The sequence below is a fragment of the Uranotaenia lowii genome, chromosome 3, assembly GCF_029784155.1.
Source record: "Uranotaenia lowii strain MFRU-FL chromosome 3, ASM2978415v1, whole genome shotgun sequence".
Lineage (NCBI taxonomy): Eukaryota > Metazoa > Arthropoda > Insecta > Diptera > Culicidae > Uranotaenia > Uranotaenia lowii.
The window spans coordinates 268431386-268450378 of NC_073693.1; the positions used below are offsets into that span (position 1 = coordinate 268431386).

General features: G+C 34.2%; 1 protein-coding gene across 4 annotated transcripts in view; it reads left to right on the forward strand.

The window, feature by feature from the left end:
• The first annotated feature begins 2048 nt into the window (after window positions 1-2048).
• Window positions 2049-18993, forward strand: part of LOC129754221 (D-2-hydroxyglutarate dehydrogenase, mitochondrial-like) — a 117244-nt gene continuing 100299 nt past the window's right edge. Inside the window, exon 1 of one of the 4 annotated variants that reach the window (XM_055750138.1) lies at window positions 2049-2250. The gene's annotated coding sequence lies outside the window, so the exon portion shown is untranslated. Of the gene's footprint in view, window positions 2251-2760; window positions 2899-18993 lie in introns of those variants that run through there. The other 3 variants (XM_055750134.1, XM_055750137.1, XM_055750136.1) reach the window with 3 other exon arrangements.

Below are 18993 nucleotides of genomic sequence, written 5' to 3' on the forward strand. Positions count from 1 at the left end.
AAAGCGTTGGCCTAGGTGTTAGATTTATTTCTAATTAAAAAACCAGTAATTATCTATTTCTCAATCAGCGAAGTACAGATGATTGTGAAATTCATGGAATATTAAGAGTTTTATGAGAAAATAATGTTGTTTTACACAAAAATAAGAAGAGAAAAAGTGCTATCGTGAAGCGTATTAAAGAACTCTCATTAAAAATACATACTGCTACAAAAAATTTACATAGCTTTCTATGAAACTCTCAATCCTCTACAGTCTACTGCATATGAACTCTGAGTCCGTTGGGAAAATAAATCCTAGGAAAACCGCTGAAATGACTGCTATCTAGGAAGTTTAGACCAAAAGATGATTTTTTCAATAGTTCAATAGTACAACGCATGAGAAAATTGATTTCAACATTTTTTTCTTAAGGGGGCGGGGGGGGGGGGGGGGGGACTAGGGTCTAACGGGTAAAAAACCACCATTTTCACGATTTTTTCTAGAGCTATCGTTCAAACAAATGTATTCAAATTATTTGCATTATACAAAGCATTGTTAAAAGAACATTTAGTAATTTTTCCGTAGAAAAATATTGAAAAATGAACCGGCGACGGAGCACTTTGAGGATGCCTTTTAGAAAACAGGATTTGCGGTGGACACTGTATCTCAGCACAGAATCATCTGAAGTCAAAAAATCAGAGCAAAATATTTTTAATAGATGTTCTTTCTTTTTTTTATTTAACTTTAAAAAAAATTTGTTTTATTTTTGTGGCTGTTTGAAGTACAAACCACGATTTTTCACGAAAAAATCCGCCATTTTATCTGTAAAATCTCCCCAAAGTAAAAAAAAAAGAAAATCGTTGGGGTTTGGTATTTTATATGTAGAAAATATTTTCCAAATTTGAAAAGAATCGGTGAAGTAGTTTTCAAATGACGATGTCCACTGACTTTAAAAATGTGCTTTCGAGAAAAAAACGCGTTTGAAGTTTCTGCTCTCTCTCTCTCTTGCAGTATTAGATAAGAGGAGATAAAGGCCTATAATTTCTACAGTTTTGCTTCGATTGACTTGAAAATTTGACACAACATTCTTGAAATGTTTACAATAAGAAAATAAAAAAAAATAAAAAAAATGATTTTTTGAAAGTGTTAGACCCTACTCCCCCCTTAAGGGGTGATAGACAAAATATGACAATTCAGGCCATAAAATCCTCTGAAACACAGTTTTTATAACAAAGGCAACAACAAAAATGCCATCCCCTATATTATAATCTCTGATTCTCAGTTATGAATGCTCCATTTCTAATTCTGATTCAGGTTCAGAAATCTGATTTCGATTCAAAATTAATGTAAAAAAAAATTCAAAGAATCATAGTTCATATTTCGAATTCAGATTCATAATCACATTGAAATTAGAAATTATTGACTCATGAAAAAATCGATCTATTTTTTAAACCTGTCAACTTTAGATTTATGTTCAACAAAACCGAGTTGCCCTATACAAGGCGCACAACCACTAAACCAATTACCGGCATTTTCCCAACTCTTCAGCACGTTTTCCCACTTGGCCATATCTCATACAAAGGCAGGGATGAAAAAAGTTGTTTACATTTTGTGCGGTTCTTTTCCATCGTCGCTCACACAAACCGACACAAAAATAATGAAAGTTTCACCAACACAGTTAATGAAGTAATAGAAAATTCCCAGTTCGAATCAAAATAAATAATACCGCTGCTGGAGCGATTTCAACTTTTTTTTTTTGCTGTTGTTTGCTGCTTCCCTGCCTACACAAATAAACAAAATTCCATGTCTGGCATTCACTTGGTTCGAATGGCCTAGAAGAGACGAAAAAAACTGGGACAACGAATTCGGGAACTGAGAAAAATTTAGACGAAATTGAAGATTATGAACATTTGAGATTGAAATAAAATTTAATATGTTTTACCGATTTGTTTGTTCGGTTTATTCATTGTACTTTCGGTAAAATAATATTTGAATTAAATTGAAATGCAAAAAAAAGTTATAAACGTCAAGAACAAACCCAGTTTGTATTTGTAACCATCCAATTGATTGCTCATGATCTCATCATGTGTGCGAGAAATGGAAAGCAGTCCGGCTATTTCGGTCAAAAGTGTAAACTTAACGATAACAGCACAGTTCCCTATCGGAGTTTGCATTGGAACCGTGTGATATTTTCGTACACATCCGCGTCTTTGGTTCGACTTTTGCCGGTTTTCCAGCAATAATCCAGCTTCCTATCCAGCTAATTAGAACCCTGTAAGTAATTATCCACCCTTGATTCGATATTTGAGGTTTCTTGATTACTACAGTCAATCAGTTCATCATCGGTCAAACAGCTGATTTACCGATGTGTACACGGACGCCAATTGTACCAGAAGATAAAGAAGAGTGACCTTGACGTTTTGGGATTCCTGTGGGTCAATCCAAGTGTGCCATTCTACCGTTCGTTCTATTCGACAACAGAATTGGCCTTCAAATTTGATTCTTTCCTCGGTTTTAAATTTTCGCTAGCTCCTCTCTTGTCGATGTGCGTAATACCACTTTTCACCAACAGAGCTGTATTGGTGATACCGGTAGAAATTGTTCCTGTACTGGTGAACCATTTGTCGACACCGTACAGAGCTAATCGTGGAAGATCCCAAAAAGAGGAAATGTGAGAATGAAATTGAATATGCTCAATCGCATTGAACAAAAAAAAAGCGTTTGACACATGAAGTACGAATACGGCTTCAGTCACCAGAGAATCATTTCGGAACAATTCGTAGGCCTGCAAAGACATGGCTAGGGCTAGAACAGATAGATAATACAGTAGCTGCTGGATTTAAACGAAGCAAGGAGAAAGCGCAATCTTGCAAGTGCGATCCGAGACGAGTGGTTGGCTTGGTCATCAAGCAAGTAAGCAAAGTAAGGTTCAGCACCGATGACCAGCAACCAAACTGCCTGCAAAAGTGTTTCTTCTAGCATGTTCTGAGTGAGGGAAAATCTATCCCCGCACACATGCTGGTGTGCGTGGGAATTACCTGATTTTGGTTTCCCGTTGTTGCACCCGATGGTAGACAGAAAATGCATTCGAGCTCCAACCTACCGGCCCCGGTTTGATAATCGCAGTCCGCAGTGAAGTTTAATGAACTTTGCACGCTGAACCGAAGGAATGTTGGGGCGAAACAGTGACACCGACGGGGAATGGGATGTGCGAAATTGACTTCCGAGTTTTAACGAGTATACAATTCATATGTGAAAATCTAGACGGAACGTAAACATTTGTCAAAAATCAACGTTATAGAAGTTATTATTGAATCGGCCAAGTAGTGACTTCTTGTGGATTGAAGATGTTATAAATTTTCCTTTATTTTCGTAACTCTTTCTGTTCTTGATGAGTTTCTACAGGAAAACGTGTCCAATCGCATTGAAATCAACCACCGTCGGCCTGAAAATTTCAAACGACTTCACGGAAAAATACACATGTTGGGTTGAAATATCCTTGAATGTGACTAAATGAAAACCTACATAAGGAATAAACACTTATTCCTAATTATGTTTTTCTCTAAAAGCTTTTTTTTAGGGAAGATTGACCCTGGCAGTTAAACTCCCTTGAAAAAAATTATAAATTTTGCTACAAATGTTTAAGAAACCATGTGAATAAGAATAAATCTTAAACTTACAAACGTCTAAAAGATAGAATTTGTTACTAAAGCTTAGTTCTTTTAGAAATTAGACACTTTCTTTTGCTAATTGCTCGTTTACTGGTAACCTGACATTCAAAATTTTGGAAGCATTTTGTTGCCTGTAAAAGGTACTATCCGACCTAATATTTTCAAAATTTCAAATTCACGCGTTTTTGAGATATTTACGATGCAAGAGAAAAAGAGAAAAATAATTTTGCCCAGTTTCCTTCAAAATCCATTATTATAAAATTTATAGTTGACAAAACCGTTGATTATTCATTGAATTACTGTGTATGAGTGGTTGTATGCAAAGTATGCAAACACTGTCAAAAATGTTCACAAAGTTCAAATCAAGCATTGGAGTGAAGCACATGATCGGCAACTACGGTTCAGGGCCATCAGGGCCATCAGGGAAGTCAAGTTTCATACTAGAATTTTTTATTTTGAATAAGCGAAAACTAAGTGTAGATCACTGAAATGTCCAACAATGTTTTCTCTGATAAGCTGCCTCATTATCAGTCATGAAAACCTAACCTCAAACAACAAATTCTTGCTTGTTCCAGAGCTCGTTAGCTGTATAGCCGTTACCGAGGCTATGAGACGAATGATTTCTGATGGACAACAAAAGTTATGAAAAACCCTATTTTAACAAATTCCAACGTTTTAATCTCATAACATTTCTGCTCGTGGTAAGGTCCCTAGCATGTAAAGTATGTATTTGCTGGTTGTTTTGTATAAAATATAATGATTTGCCAATATTCTACTCCTGTGAAAAAAAAAACAAACATTTTTAAACCAAAAAAATATGGTTCTCGATGTTTTTAAAAGCCTAAATAGAGTTATCTTTTATGTACCCTTCGCAACATACAATCTATACTAACCGATTATAAATTAATATTAATCTTATGATGGTTTTACTTTGTTATTGTCTAGTTCTACCATCAGAAATTCCATTGAAAACGCTTTTAAGTGGCTCTAAAATAATCAAGCTTTGTATCCACGAAATTGCCCTCAGTTTTTTTTAAAAGAAAAGTATTGGACCAAAAAGTAGCATAAATTGAAGTAGGAGGATGCAGCCACCTAGAACACAGAGTAGACGATATAATAGTTGGAAAACTGATCAATATCATGACTAAAAAAAGTGTACGCCGGCCGATGGGAGATATCAAGAATAAAGTAAAAAAAATTCTTACAGAAAACGATAAATTTTTTTCTTCAATTTTTTCCATGAATTATCATAAGATAACCTTCATTTCCTTCATAGAAAGTATTTCGATAAAGCGAACGGTTTTATTTATAAAAGAACTAAGCTTTAACAGAAGGCTATCATTTATTTGTACTTTATTCAAAGTGAAATAAAGCAATGGAAAAAATTGCTTCAAAATATCTCCGGACTTAATGTTTGTCTGTCTGTCTGTCTTTCTGTCTGTTCCCTAGAGACTCAAAAACTATAATCAAAGTGAAACTTGGTACCTATATGAGAGTTCTTGGGGTCTGAGATGGTTTCAATAATACTTTCAAACCGCTTCCACTCAAAAGAGGGGAGGTTACCATACAAAATAACCAAAAAAATATGACACAAGCGATACAACTGTTATGCAATTTCCATCATATTCTCTACAAATACATATTTCTAGATCGTGAGACGATTTAGTGTATTGTTGGACCAGTTTTGACATATTCATGTGATTTATTGTATTAAAACCCTTCAGCCATGGTTGAAAGTAAGGAGGGATCCCCTGTGAAATCAATATAAAACCAGTATAAAATGTGATATAGAACTCGAACAATATTTAAATTATCTGAATAAAAGTTGACCCAGATTTGAGTTTCAAAGTAATAAGATGATTTGAAATATTATAAGGCGATTTATGTTTTTGTAAGGACGGGATTCCATACAAAATCAGCTTTCATAATAAATAAATGCAACGTACAATCAACCAGATCAATTTCTAAGTATTTTTTATGAAATTTGGTACACTTTGGTTGATTTAATGGAAGATTCACTATCGAAATACCGGTATCTGAACTTTTCTTATACCGTGGTTGAATTAAAGGGAATCTTGCTGCTTTGATTCGGTTAAAATTTTTAATGTTCAAAAAAATGTATACAAGTAAGTCCATTAAAAAAAACAGCGGAGCCTTGGAATTCGAATTATTCCTTTTTTGTTATTTCGATATTGAAAATTCTGTAAATCCTTAATTGAAGAATATGAATTCACACCACAAAAGTAATTCATATCAAAATTCTTAGTATCGAAGATCATTAAAAAAAAAATCAGCAACTGATTTTTGTAATGAAAATTCTAAAAAGGCTTTTTTGCGAAAGACCATAAAAAGTGAAAAAAGTGAAAGGAAAAGGGAATACTAAATTTATTCGAGATTGAAACTAAAAAATTCAAACTCAAGCTAATTTTTCTTTTAAAACTAAACGTACAGAGGGGGTCAAATGAAATTTTTGAACTTCAAATGACTAAAACTGCTATTATATGTGATGGTTTTTTCGCAAATTTTCCAAACGAATATTTTTATTTTCAAAATACACGTATTTTTTGGAGTGTTCATTTCTCGACCATTTTAGCGTTCTTGGGAATCGGGGAATTTAGGGTCTAACGGGTAAAAAAAAACACCATTTTCACGATTTTTTTCTAGAGCTATCGTTCAAACAAATGTATTCATATTTTTTGTATTATACAAAGCATTGTTAAAAGAACATTTAGTAATTTTTTCGTAGAAAAATATTGAAAAATGAGGCGGTGACGGAGCACTTTCGAGGATGCCTTTTAGAAAACAGGATTTGCGGTGGACACTGCATCTCAGCACAGAATCATCTGAAGTCAAAAAATCAGAGCAAAATATTTTTAATAGATGTTTTTCTGGACCCCAACGTTTTTATTGAATTTAAAAAAAATTATGAAATTTTCGTGGCTGTTTGAAGTAAAAACTACGATTTTTCACGAAAAAATCCGCCATTTTTATCTGTAAAATCTCCCCAAAGTAAAAAAAAGAAAAACGTTGGGGTCTGGTATTTTATATGTAGAAAATATGTTCCAAATTTGAAAAGAATCGGATAAGTAGTTTTCAAATGACGATGTCCACGGTCTTTAAAAATGTGCTTTCGAGAAAAACGCGTTTGAAGTTTCTGCTCTTGCTTTCTTGCAGTATTAGATAGGAGGAGATAAAGGCCTATAATTTCTACAGTTTTGCTTCAATTGACTTGAAAATTTGACACAACATTCTTGAAATGTTTTACAATAAGAAAATAAAAAAATAAAAAAAAACGTTTTTTTGAAAGTGTTAGACCCAACCCCCAACCCCCACCCCTCCCCCCCCCGAATCGATTTGTCCAAACAAACTTGATTTTACTTGAATATTAATCTTATGATGATTTTACATTGTTATTGTCTGGTTTTACCATCAGAAAATCCATTAAAAACGCTTTTAAGTGGCTTTAAAACATTCCAGCATTGTTAATTTCGAAACAGCTGTATGCACTAAATTGCCCTCAGTTTAATATAAAAGAGAAGTATTGGACCAAGAGAAGCAAAAATTGAAGGAGGAGGACAATGCCACCTGAAGTACAGATTACACGAAGTAGGGTCACGGACTTATTTTGGACCGGGATATGTCTGCCTAGCTATGATGATTTTAACAACTACAAACATGTTCACGGCTATGATAAAACACTTTAAAACTAGTTTGCAAGCTTGATGGACAAAAAAACTTGTTTTAATCGCAATTTGACCCATGTCGAAAATAGGTCCTACTTATTTCCTTAGGGACTTGTTTTGAACCACCTAACATAACCTGAGTATACAACTTACTGTTTAATATTCATGAAAGTAGTAAAACGTTGTCCGGCGATATGAAAAGAATTATGCACGCTATTTCAATCGCCTATTATAAATAAAATTTGGAATTTTGGATTTATTTTATTTAATTAACTCGCTAACGTCCAAACCCGCCTTTAGACGAGGTTCACTTCAAACGGAATATACCAAGCCAATCATTGTTTAAAATTACTTTTTGTGCACAATGCTTTAAACCACGTCAATCTTACAATATACAGTACCGTTCATAATTGTATAGAAATTGGAAGCACGCGCACTGTCACTTCGACTTTGAACTTCCATAACTTTTTACTCTGATGTTATTTTTTGTTTAATTTTTCTCCCTTAGATAGATCAACTATCACACTATTATATCACAAAAAATGAGCTTTCTAAAGTGTGTATAACCTGAGATACAGTAATTCTACGAAAATCGGACATTTTGGACTTTTACCATTCAAACTGCAATATCTCAGAAACTACGCTACACTTTTTGTTGAAATTTTGCAGAGTCAATGTTGAAATATCAAGCTAGCATGTCTGAAGTTTTTGAAAAGTTCTATCGATGAGATCAAAAGTTACGCGAGGTACAATATTTCAGGCATGAACCTAAAAATACGATTTCTATAGAATTTTGGAAGAATGTTTTCATAGGAAAAGCCTATTTTATGTTTAACGACTAGTAAATCCATTTCAACAAAAAAATCCCAAATCTGAGTTTCATTGTAATGAGATGATTTAGAAAATAAATCAAGCGTTTTCTGTTAATGTAGAAGCGGGATTCCATACAAAATCAGCTTTCATAGTAAATAAATGCAGAGGTGCAAAGCATCGCATCATTTTGCATGCAGCGTTCGACTTTTTCCCGACCAGATCAAACTAACTTTATCTTCGGAAGCGTCGGCTTGCGAACATAGCACGCCGACTTTTGATTGCAAATGAACGCATCGCAACGACGCTGTGGCACGATTGGTTCAAATGACTGCATCTCTTAAGTTCATTCCGATGCTTTGCGAACAGTTCGCCTACTGATTTTAAGGCGACGTCAACCGAAGGATCCGTTCGTTTGAATTCATCGGGGATAAGTTCAAACAACCTTATCGAGATAGGGTCGTTTGAACGTTCAATTGAATGTTCACTTTTGAACGTTCAATTGAATGTTCGTCTGATGCGTTCGGCAGCCTAAGGCAAGACGCCGAGCCGTGTTTGGATGGGATGGATTATTGATATGGTGCATTGCTTGCGTGTGATGTTCGGTCGTCGCTCGACGATAGAGGGTGTCGGGTGTCTTGTAGCGCGCGGACGACTTGGTAAAGAGAATGAGGCGCAGCTACAGTTTCATTTAACGGTGCAATTTTACTGAATAAAATGCCCGAATAGCAAAGACCATGGTAATAATATATCGTAACAATGATTTTGAATTTAACAGTAAACTTCATAGTGATTTCAAAATATTTATCAACCGGTTTAAATTTTGAAAATACCATGATTTTTAAAGTTACCGTGAAGTATATCATTAATTCAAAATATTTCAAAGTTGCAAATATTTCAAAAACACGAACATCGTACGGTATCACATTGAAATTCTTGTGATTTTTATTGTACCAGTGTTCTTCATGGTTGAATGATAATCCGAACCACGCGAAAATTGGTAATTTTTTGCTTTTTTACACATTTACATTTTTTCGTGTAATGAAAATTTTGGCGCTCTAAAAACGTCACTTTCTCTCGGAGGAAGTTAACTTAAATTTAAATTTTCGCGGTCGGAATCAGTGAATCCGGACCAAGTCGAAAACAAGCTGATCGGAATCTGAACAGAAAATGATGGCTTTAAATTCGGTGATCTTGGTAAATAATTTTATTATTTATTCATTTATATGTAGGCTAACTAAACCGAAATTTTTTTTATTCTAGAAGCTGACGGAAATTCAAAGTTCCCCATGGCCAACTTTAGATGTGGGCCGTATACAATGGCTGCGACGTGGACAAGATAGACGTCCGAGGCAAACCGATATCAAACGGATTTGTGGTCTGGTACTTCATGATGTGCAGGAATCCAGCCTTGACCCAGGATCGGGCAGAAGATGCGGTACAAGAGCCGCCAATGTTACAGTTTAGAAGCTCCGTAGTGCAGATGGTTTTTTATAGCTTCTGGAAAGTGATGATTTTTTTTTAAACAAGACGAAAAATTTGAATAAAAATTGAAGCAAACAAATGAAACCTGTTTATTTCATTCAATAGTAAATATGAATTTAGAAGAAAAAATAACTGAAAACAATAATTTTTACCATGGAATTTCACGGTCCTGGAATTATGATAAATTGTGAATTAAAATTGATGTTCAAGATTATTGAACGATTGAAATTCAAGGGAAAACAATGAACTCCACAGTTTCTTTGAAAAAAGTGGAAGCTGTAATAACCGTTAACTTTATCGTTTTGAGTTTCCAAATGTATGGGAAAAAGTCGATTTTTTCATTGTTAAGTTGCTTAACAACCCCCTTTTTTCATGGTAAATTTTGCTAAAACCATAAATTTCACTGTCCAAAACTATGAATTTGACAGTTTATTCAAGGTTTTATGTACCATGATTCGCATAGTTTCAACTATAAAATTCATGGTTGCGTGAAAATGAAATTCATGGTCTTTTCACAATGTTTTTCTATTCGGGTGCAAACCGCCCAACTACGGTTGGGCTTGTAAGGCTTGTAAGAGATTGTTTATTCTTTTTCATTCCATGTTAGGTTCAGAACTGAAGCAAACCGTCAAGACCCGCGAAATTTAATTCAAATTTTCAGATATCAGATTCAGATTTCAGATTTTAGATTTAGATTCCAGATTCAGATTTCAGATTCAGATTTCAGATTCAGATTTCAGATTCAGATTTCAGATTCAGATTTCAGATTCAGATTTCAGATTCAGATTTCAGATTCAGATTTCAGATTCAGATTTCAGATTCAGATTTCAGATTCAGATTTCAGATTCAGATTTCAGATTCAGATTTCAGATTCAGATTTCAGATTCAGATTTCAGATTCAGATTTCAGATTCAGATTTCAGATTCAGATTTCAGATTCAGATTTCAGATTCAGATTTCAGATTCAGATTTCAGATTCAGATTTCAGATTCAGATTTCAGATTCAGATTTCAGATTCAGATTTCAGATTCAGATTTCAGATTCAGATTTCAGATTCAGATTTCAGATTCAGATTTCAGATTCAGATTTCAGATTCAGATTTCAGATTCAGATTTCAGATTCAGATTCAGATTTCAGATTCAGATTTCAGATTCAGATTTCAGATTCAGATTTCAGATTCAGATTTCAGATTCAGATTTCAGATTCAGATTTCAGATTCAGATTTCAGATTCAGATTTCAGATTCAGATTTCAGATTCAGATTTCAGATTCAGATTTCAGATTCAGATTTCAGATTCAGATTTCAGATTCAGATTTCAGATTCAGATTTCAGATTCAGATTTCAGATTCAGATTTCAGATTCAGATTTCAGATTCAGATTTCAGATTCAGATTTCAGATTCAGATTTCAGATTCAGATTTCAGATTCAGATTTCAGATTCAGATTTCAGATTCAGATTTCAGATTCAGATTTCAGATTCAGATTTCAGATTCAGATTTCAGATTCAGATTTCAGATTCATATTTTGATTCAGATTTCAGATTTCAGATCCTGATTCAGATATCAGATTCAGGTTTCATATTAAGCATTCAGTTTTAGGATTAAGGTTAAGATTTTGGGTTAAGATTTTAGATTCATATTTGAGGCCCTTGGAGCCAAAAGGGGTATAAGTGCAAAATGGAAAAAATTGAGTTAACCATCTAGAACAAATCTTCGACTGTCAAACATCATATGCTGTTTTAATCACAATTTTATTTCGCTATTTTCTCATGTTTTGATATTGTTGAAAAAATCCTGCTTACTGAAAATTACTTTTTGTTTGGAGCCAAAGGGGTATAAGTGCAGACCCATTTGCTACCAAGTAATTTACTTATACGGTATAAGTTATACCCCTTTGCCACCAACCCTAACGTCATTTCCATTTAAAGTGTTCATTCCATCGGGATGAAAAAAATATGGAAATTAATGGGCATTTGAAAAGTAAATCATGTTAGAAAATCTACCACCAACAGTTAATCATTTCATTACATTTAGTGATAGTTCTGGTGAACAAAATATTACCAAATTTTTCATTTTTTCTATTCTAACCCCAATAAATGAATTCCAAATTTCTGATTTCGGGTCTTAATCAAATGGTGTACGCCATGAATTTGGGACTCAATATATTTAATCATCAACTCATTAACTCATATATGTTAAACATAAACTCATATATGTAAAACATCAACTCATAATGAGCGGAAGTCCATTTCCAATCTGAAATCTGAATCTGAAATCTGAATCTGAAATCTGAATCTGAAATCTGAATCTGAAATCTGAATCTGAAATCTGAATCTGAAATCTGAATCTGAAATCTGAATCTGAAATCTGAATCTGAAATCTGAATCTGAAATCTGAATCTGAAATCTGAATCTGAAATCTGAATCTGAAATCTGAATCTGAAATCTGAATCTGAAATTTGAATCTGAAATCTGAATCTGAAATCTGAATCTGAAATCTGAATCTGAAATCTGAATCTGAAATCTGAATCTGAAATCTGAATCTGAAATCTGAATCTGAAATCTGAATCTGAAATCTGAATCTGAAATCTGAATCTGAAATCTGAATCTGAAATCTGAATCTGAAATCTGAATCTGAAATCTGAATCTGAAATCTGAATCTGAAATCTGAATCTGAAATCTGAATCTGAAATCTGAATCTGAAATCTGAATCTGGAATCTAAATCTAAAATCTGAAATCTGAATCAGAAATCTGAATCTAAAATCTGAATCTGAAATCTGAATCTGAAATCTGAATCTGAAATCTGAATCTGAAATCTGAATCTGAAATCTGAATCTGAAATCTGAATCTGAAATCTGAATCTGAAATCTGAATCTGGAATCTAAATCTAAAATCTGAAATCTGAATCTGAAATCTGAATCTAAAATCTGAATCTGAAATCTGAATCTGAAATCTGAATCTGAAATCTGAATCTGAAATCTGAATCTGAAATCTGAATCTGAAATCTGAATCTGGAATCTAAATCTAAAATCTGAAATCTGAATCTGATATCTGAAAATTTGAATTAAATTTGGCGGGTCTTGACGGTTTGCTTCAGTTCTGAACCTAACATGGAATGAAAAAGAATAAAAAATCTCTTACAAGCCTTACAAGCCCAACCGTAGTTGGGCGGTTTGCATTTTATTCAGTAAAATTGCACCGTTAAATGAAACTGTAGCTGCGCCTCATTCTCTTTACCAAGTCGTCCGCGCGCTACAAGACACCCGACACCCTCTATCGTCGAGCGACGACCGAACATCACACGCAAGCAATGCACCATATCAATAATCCATCCCATCCAAACACGGCTCGGCGTCTTGCCTTAGGCTGCCGAACGCATCAGACGAACATTCAATTGAACGTTCAAAAGTGAACATTCAATTGAACGTTCAAACGACCCTATCTCGATAAGGTTGTTTGAACTTATCCCCGATGAATTCAAACGAACGGATCCTTCGGTTGACGTCGCCTTAAAATCAGTAGGCGAACTGTTCGCAAAGCATCGGAATGAACTTAAGAGATGCAGTCATTTGAACCAATCGTGCCACAGCGTCGTTGCGATGCGTTCATTTTTTCCAACCACAAGTTAGGCGTCGTAGCTGATCTTAACCTTTTCAAGAAATAATCAGCTTGCGACTTTTTCTCGACGACGTTTGCGCTGAACGTTCATTTGCACCTCTGAATAAATGTAACATACAATCAACAAGGGCTTGCGATATAGCTCAGTTGGCAAGTCTTTTGTCTCCGAAGCAGATGTCTGCGAGTTCGAGCCCAAGAGTAATAATCGAACACAGTTGTACCAGATAAGTTTTTCAATAACGATCCTCCAACTGCAACGTTGATAAAGTCGCGAATGCCATAAAGATGGTAAAACGACTATAATGGAAACAATAAAAAATACAATCAAAAAGATCAATTTCTAAGTAATTTTCATAAAATAAGGTACATTTTGGTTGATTTGATGAAAGATTCACTAGGTTGGAAAGTTTTTTTAACTTTCGAAACGGGTCGGAGGAGCTTTGGGGTTCGAAATAATCATTTTTGGTTATTTAGATATTGAAAATATGAATTCATACCACAAAAGTAATTCATTTCGAAATTCTTAGTATGGAAGATCATTAAAAAAATCAGATAAAAAAGTGATAAAAGAGAAAAGAAAATCTTTTTCCAGGGAAAAATTTAAAATGAAGATCTCTAACACTCTTCTGCATAAGAAACCTTATCTATAGGATAGGGTAAGTGTTCCTAATTTGGCAGTTTGTGACAGTTTTTTTTCACTTATTACAACTTCAATAAAATTGATTATTGAACGGACTATCTGAACTTAAATCAAACATAAGATTTATTTAACTACCTCTCAGTATTTTTAGTAAAAACCGGATTGTTTCGAAGCATGTCCAATTTGAACAGAACTCTTAGCAATTTGCTTAGAATACACCTTTTTTATTAATGGAAGATATAAACTGAATTTTCCAACCAAATTTTTGAAAATTTTTGTTGGATTATTTTTTCTCATGATTTTTTTAATTAGACTGTTATGCCATGTGTTTTTCAAGTGAAACAAAAAAATATGGTATGTTCATAATAAGATACACACTGTGTGTTCTAAATTATGGACATAGCCCAAGTGTTCCAAACTATATCGATGTTATATTATGCTTCTGAAAAGAATCTGAATGACGTAAAGCTGTTAAAACTAACTTTACCTTATCTTTATTTTCAATTAATTTGAAAATAAATGGTTAAGTTAAAAATGATAGTTTTTTTTTACTTCAGTGTACTTTTAAGTTTAAAATGTCGAAAACATATTTTTGCCAGGTTTTATTTAACGCGACACTACTAAATATAGGAAAAAGTACATTACATTTTCCATCGAGGTTCAGTCGAAATTTTCTTGTTCAAGTGTTTTGAGATATATGTACATACAATTAAAAAAAATTAGATATTCAGTTAAATAATCGTCCTAATTTTTAAAAGTGAAGACGACGAATGGTTATACTTATACAGTTTTTAGATTTTATCATTATTCATTTGTATCACTACTTCACTACTCGCCAAATTCACGCTTGATCCACGATTATCACCGGGAGGGGCCGTTCGAATATTACGTAAAGCGATTTTCGATCATTTCCAACCCCCCAATCCCCCTACGTAACACATTCGTTTCAGATTTTCTATCCAGAATCCACTGCACTGACCGTAAAAACTGCTATACCCCCTCCCCCTAAACGCGTTACGTAATATTTGAATGGTTCCTGATTGGTTCGAGTTTAGTACGCTTTTCTTAAAAACATAGTTTAACAGTTCGAAAAATCCGTCCTTATATGTAAATATTCATAAATATTAAAGGTGTTTGTAAATGTTATTTTAACAGTAGTTAATCCACTGATTATTGAAAACTGTCTTCAAACAGTTGATTTATTTTCCAGATTAAGCTCACTTGTGTCTCAAATTTTCATTCGAACAATAAAACTGTTCGTATTTTTTTTAAGTCCCAAAAAAAAAACTCTCGAGAAGTTTCAACGTTATCAGAACATTTTTTCTGTCTAGGATAAGGGAATTATATCATTTATGAAATCATTCTTCATTTATGGTTCATTTAGGTCGTTTAATTTTTTAGTGACTTTGCACTTTTTATTGGCTTCGGGAACTCCCGGGTTATTTAAGTATTTCCCGTGATTCAGGTCATTAAAAGCACGGTTTTTAAACCACTTTTTTTACATTTTTTGTGGTCATATCTAATGAAATAAAAAAAAAAATTTCCATATGTGCAACAGGTGCATGTGCAACGGCTTCTAAGCTTTTTTTAAACACTTAATAACTGACTAAACACTTAATAACTGAGCTTCTGAGCCTTTTCCAGAAGCATGTTTTATTAAAAAAAAAATATTCCACTTCGACTAACTTTACAATAAATGATTTTAGCTTAATGTGTAGTGAATTAAACATAGACATATAATATTTTTGAAAGTTTAAAATGATGTTGCATGGTGTAGCAGAGCACACCACCCAAGTAACACCAATTGTTTTGTAAGACTCTTCATGCCTCTTATGAAACTTAAACTTGGTCTAGTAGTCTGCTATAAAACTTTAAATGTTTCTTGGGCAGGTCACCTTTTGGTTTGGTCAAAAAGCAATAGAAATTTTAGAGCGATTCGTTCCGTCCTGAATTAGTGCAACGAGTTTAAAATTTGTATGTAAGTTTGTTTGAGAAAACAATTATTTTTTTTTTAAATCACCAGAGATGTGCTGAAAGTTAGAAAAACCTTTGAATGACAAATATTTTCCATGATTCTTACAGTACATTTTATCTGAATAAAGCACGAACCTAAGTTGTACTCCAAAAGAGATTTGTGATGTCATATAAAAAAATGTATACATGTATAATAGAATGCCCCAAATGACCCGACTTTTGAAAAAGCTCTGTGCTGCAGGCTAAAACTAATCCTAGGCCTAGTGCAAGATCTCATGCCAAATTTGGGCCAGATCGGATCACGGGAAGGGGTCGCTCAACGAGCCTGAAGTTTGTATGGAATTTTGAGACATTTTGTTCGGGAGATACATGAAAAACTAGTTTAACATCAATAACGATTTCTTTCGGGTTATCTTAAAGCCTAAACTATGACAAATATTTTTTTTCCGAAGACTGCAATGCGGTTCGAGTTAAATAAAAAAGTTATTAGGCTTCAAAAATGGGCTAACTTTTTTAAGGCCGACTCGTTAACAATGAAGAATACCACTCTTAAAAAAATTAGCCCATTTTTGAAGCTTAATAACTTTTTTATCTTAATTCGAATCGAATTGCAGTCCTGGTATGAAATATTTGTCATTATTTGGGCTTCATCATGGCGAAAATGTGAGCTGGAGCATTGTGTTATCAGCAGTTTTAAACACTAGTTGTGTGAATCTTTGCCCAGCACTAGCTGGTTATTTGTAGTAAGTGACGAAGAAGCCACATTTATCCAAACACACCGCCCACCCCCCCCCCCCCCCCCCTCCCTGCGGTTTTGTTTGCTTAACCAATTCTATCGATGCGTGCTACTTGTTCGGGAGAGTATTTTTGTTTTTTTTTTCTCAATTTAGTACAGAAAATTGGTGACATTTGACTTACCTTCGCCTTGTTACAGCTCATTTTTCCTTCGTTTTATATCTGCAAATAAAAAATTTCGTGATAAAGTGTGCTGACTTCAAAAACATTTGAGTAAATACAAAAATAGATTTAAAAAAAATCGCTTCAATATTCAACCAATTTTAGAAAGTAAACGGTTTGTTTCTTGAGGTGTTATGAATATTTAAAAAAAAAATCAACAAAACGTTTCGATAGAATTGTTTTCTATAAGAAAAAAAAAATAACATCAGATATTCCTTTACAGTTCAAATCAAAATTCTTATTCGAGATTCAATTTAAAATATTGGAAATATGGATTAAGAACTAAAAGTGTGAAATTCAAATAAAAAACTTATAATTCAGACTCAGAATGCACAGACAGAATTCAAATTATGACACGAATGGCAACATTGTTAAAATGTCACAAACAAAACAAAAATTGAATTCAGTTTCAAAATTCATGAAATGGATAATTTAGGAAGTTAGAATTTGATTTCATGAAGAAAAATAATAAAAATTATCTCAAACTATGGCATAGGCGTTCCTACAATTTTGAAAGCAAGCCAGATGTCATAACCATAAACCATCCACGATTATCAGTTTCAAAATGAATCCTATTCCTACTCAATGGCAGAGTCGGCCCTCCAAAATATTAAAGCACCCTCAAAATGTGCCACAGCCTCTCTAGTAGGTTATGCTATCGTGCCTAGACGAACAGTTCGGCTTTAATGTTCGCACATCCCCACCCAATTTTCCACCCCACGCCACGACGGCAACACGAGTTCACGAGTCAGCCGCCGTCGTCGTCGTGGTCGTACACACGCCATTCGAAACTGACACGACGGCGGCGCGGCGGTGGTGGGAGGAAAACCAGTGCTACCCCGATAAATACCCCACCCACCAAAACCTATCGAAATCAACCGGCTCCATCCCCTTGGGAAAATTCCGGTTCCGTTCCAAGGATATGTAGTTGGGTACAATTTATCCTACCGAGGGAGTGGGAGAGAGACTGTCAACGCCCGAAGGATTCTTCGTAGTCGACCTTGTTTTTGTTTCTTCTCATCTTGCGTTTTTTCGTTCGTTCGCATCTGTCAGCCTGGTCTGTCGCCTGTCCCTCGGCTGATTTGGGACAAATAGGATACGAATTGGCGTGATTGAAGTATTGGAATTTGCACTTGAAGTTTTCTAGACGGTTACTTTATTGAAAGTTCTTGTTCTTTTCATCCAAACAAGGATCGACATTAACTTTAATTCCGCACTTCTTCCAGAAGAATTCATCCAGAAAGATGAAAAATTGGCATCGAATTTTAAAACTAAATAAAAATTCTTTGAATCGAGGTTATTAAAATACTAAGGCTAGTCTAGTGCCACTTAGAATGGGGTCGCATGCAATTTCCGATTTCTCCATTAGAAAATAACGTACGAAATTTGTAAGAATATATTTTTGTAGGAATTTTATTAAACTTATAGGGAAAAAAACAAAAAGAATTTTTTTTATGTAGGGAAATGAATCCAACTGTGTGAGTTGAAATTTAAGGGACTTGACAAGATGAAAATCTATGTTGAAAAACATGCGAAAAAAATTCGCCTTGTCCCCCGGTAGGACTTGAACCCACATCTTGCGCCTCTCCGGTTCCCATGTATTAACATTCTACTACAGGAGACAACCTTTCCCTACAAAAAAAGTTTCGCTGACTAAATGTTTGAGTCAAGACCCATCTCTGGGTCGCAGTTTAAAAATATTACCGTACGAAGGACCCGTCCATTAGGTGGGGGCGGGGGGGGGGGGATGGCTTGGAATTCGGCTAGAAAAAATAACAATACCAAAAATGCTTTATAAATAAGGTTCTGGATTTCTAATACCGTTTTCCTACTAACGACAACTCAGTTAAAATTTTTCATTCCCCGCATTTGTCCCGACTTTTACCCGCATAGTTTCACGAAATTCTCGATTCTCAAAAACAAAAAATCAGTCACAGAAGTTCTATTCAACGGTTGTCTACCTTCAATAAGAGATTTCATTTCAATTTTTAACTTAACCATAACATCTTAGCATATTTATTATTGTAATTTTAAAAACTTCATCGTGCCGAGACCAGCCCTTATTCTGCGCATTTTCATATCTCGTTAATAAGTAGAACATATGCATATACAAAATCAATAAGAAAACTAAAAAAAAAAAAAACAAACCAAAATAAGAAAATGGGCAATGTTTGTTCTGGTA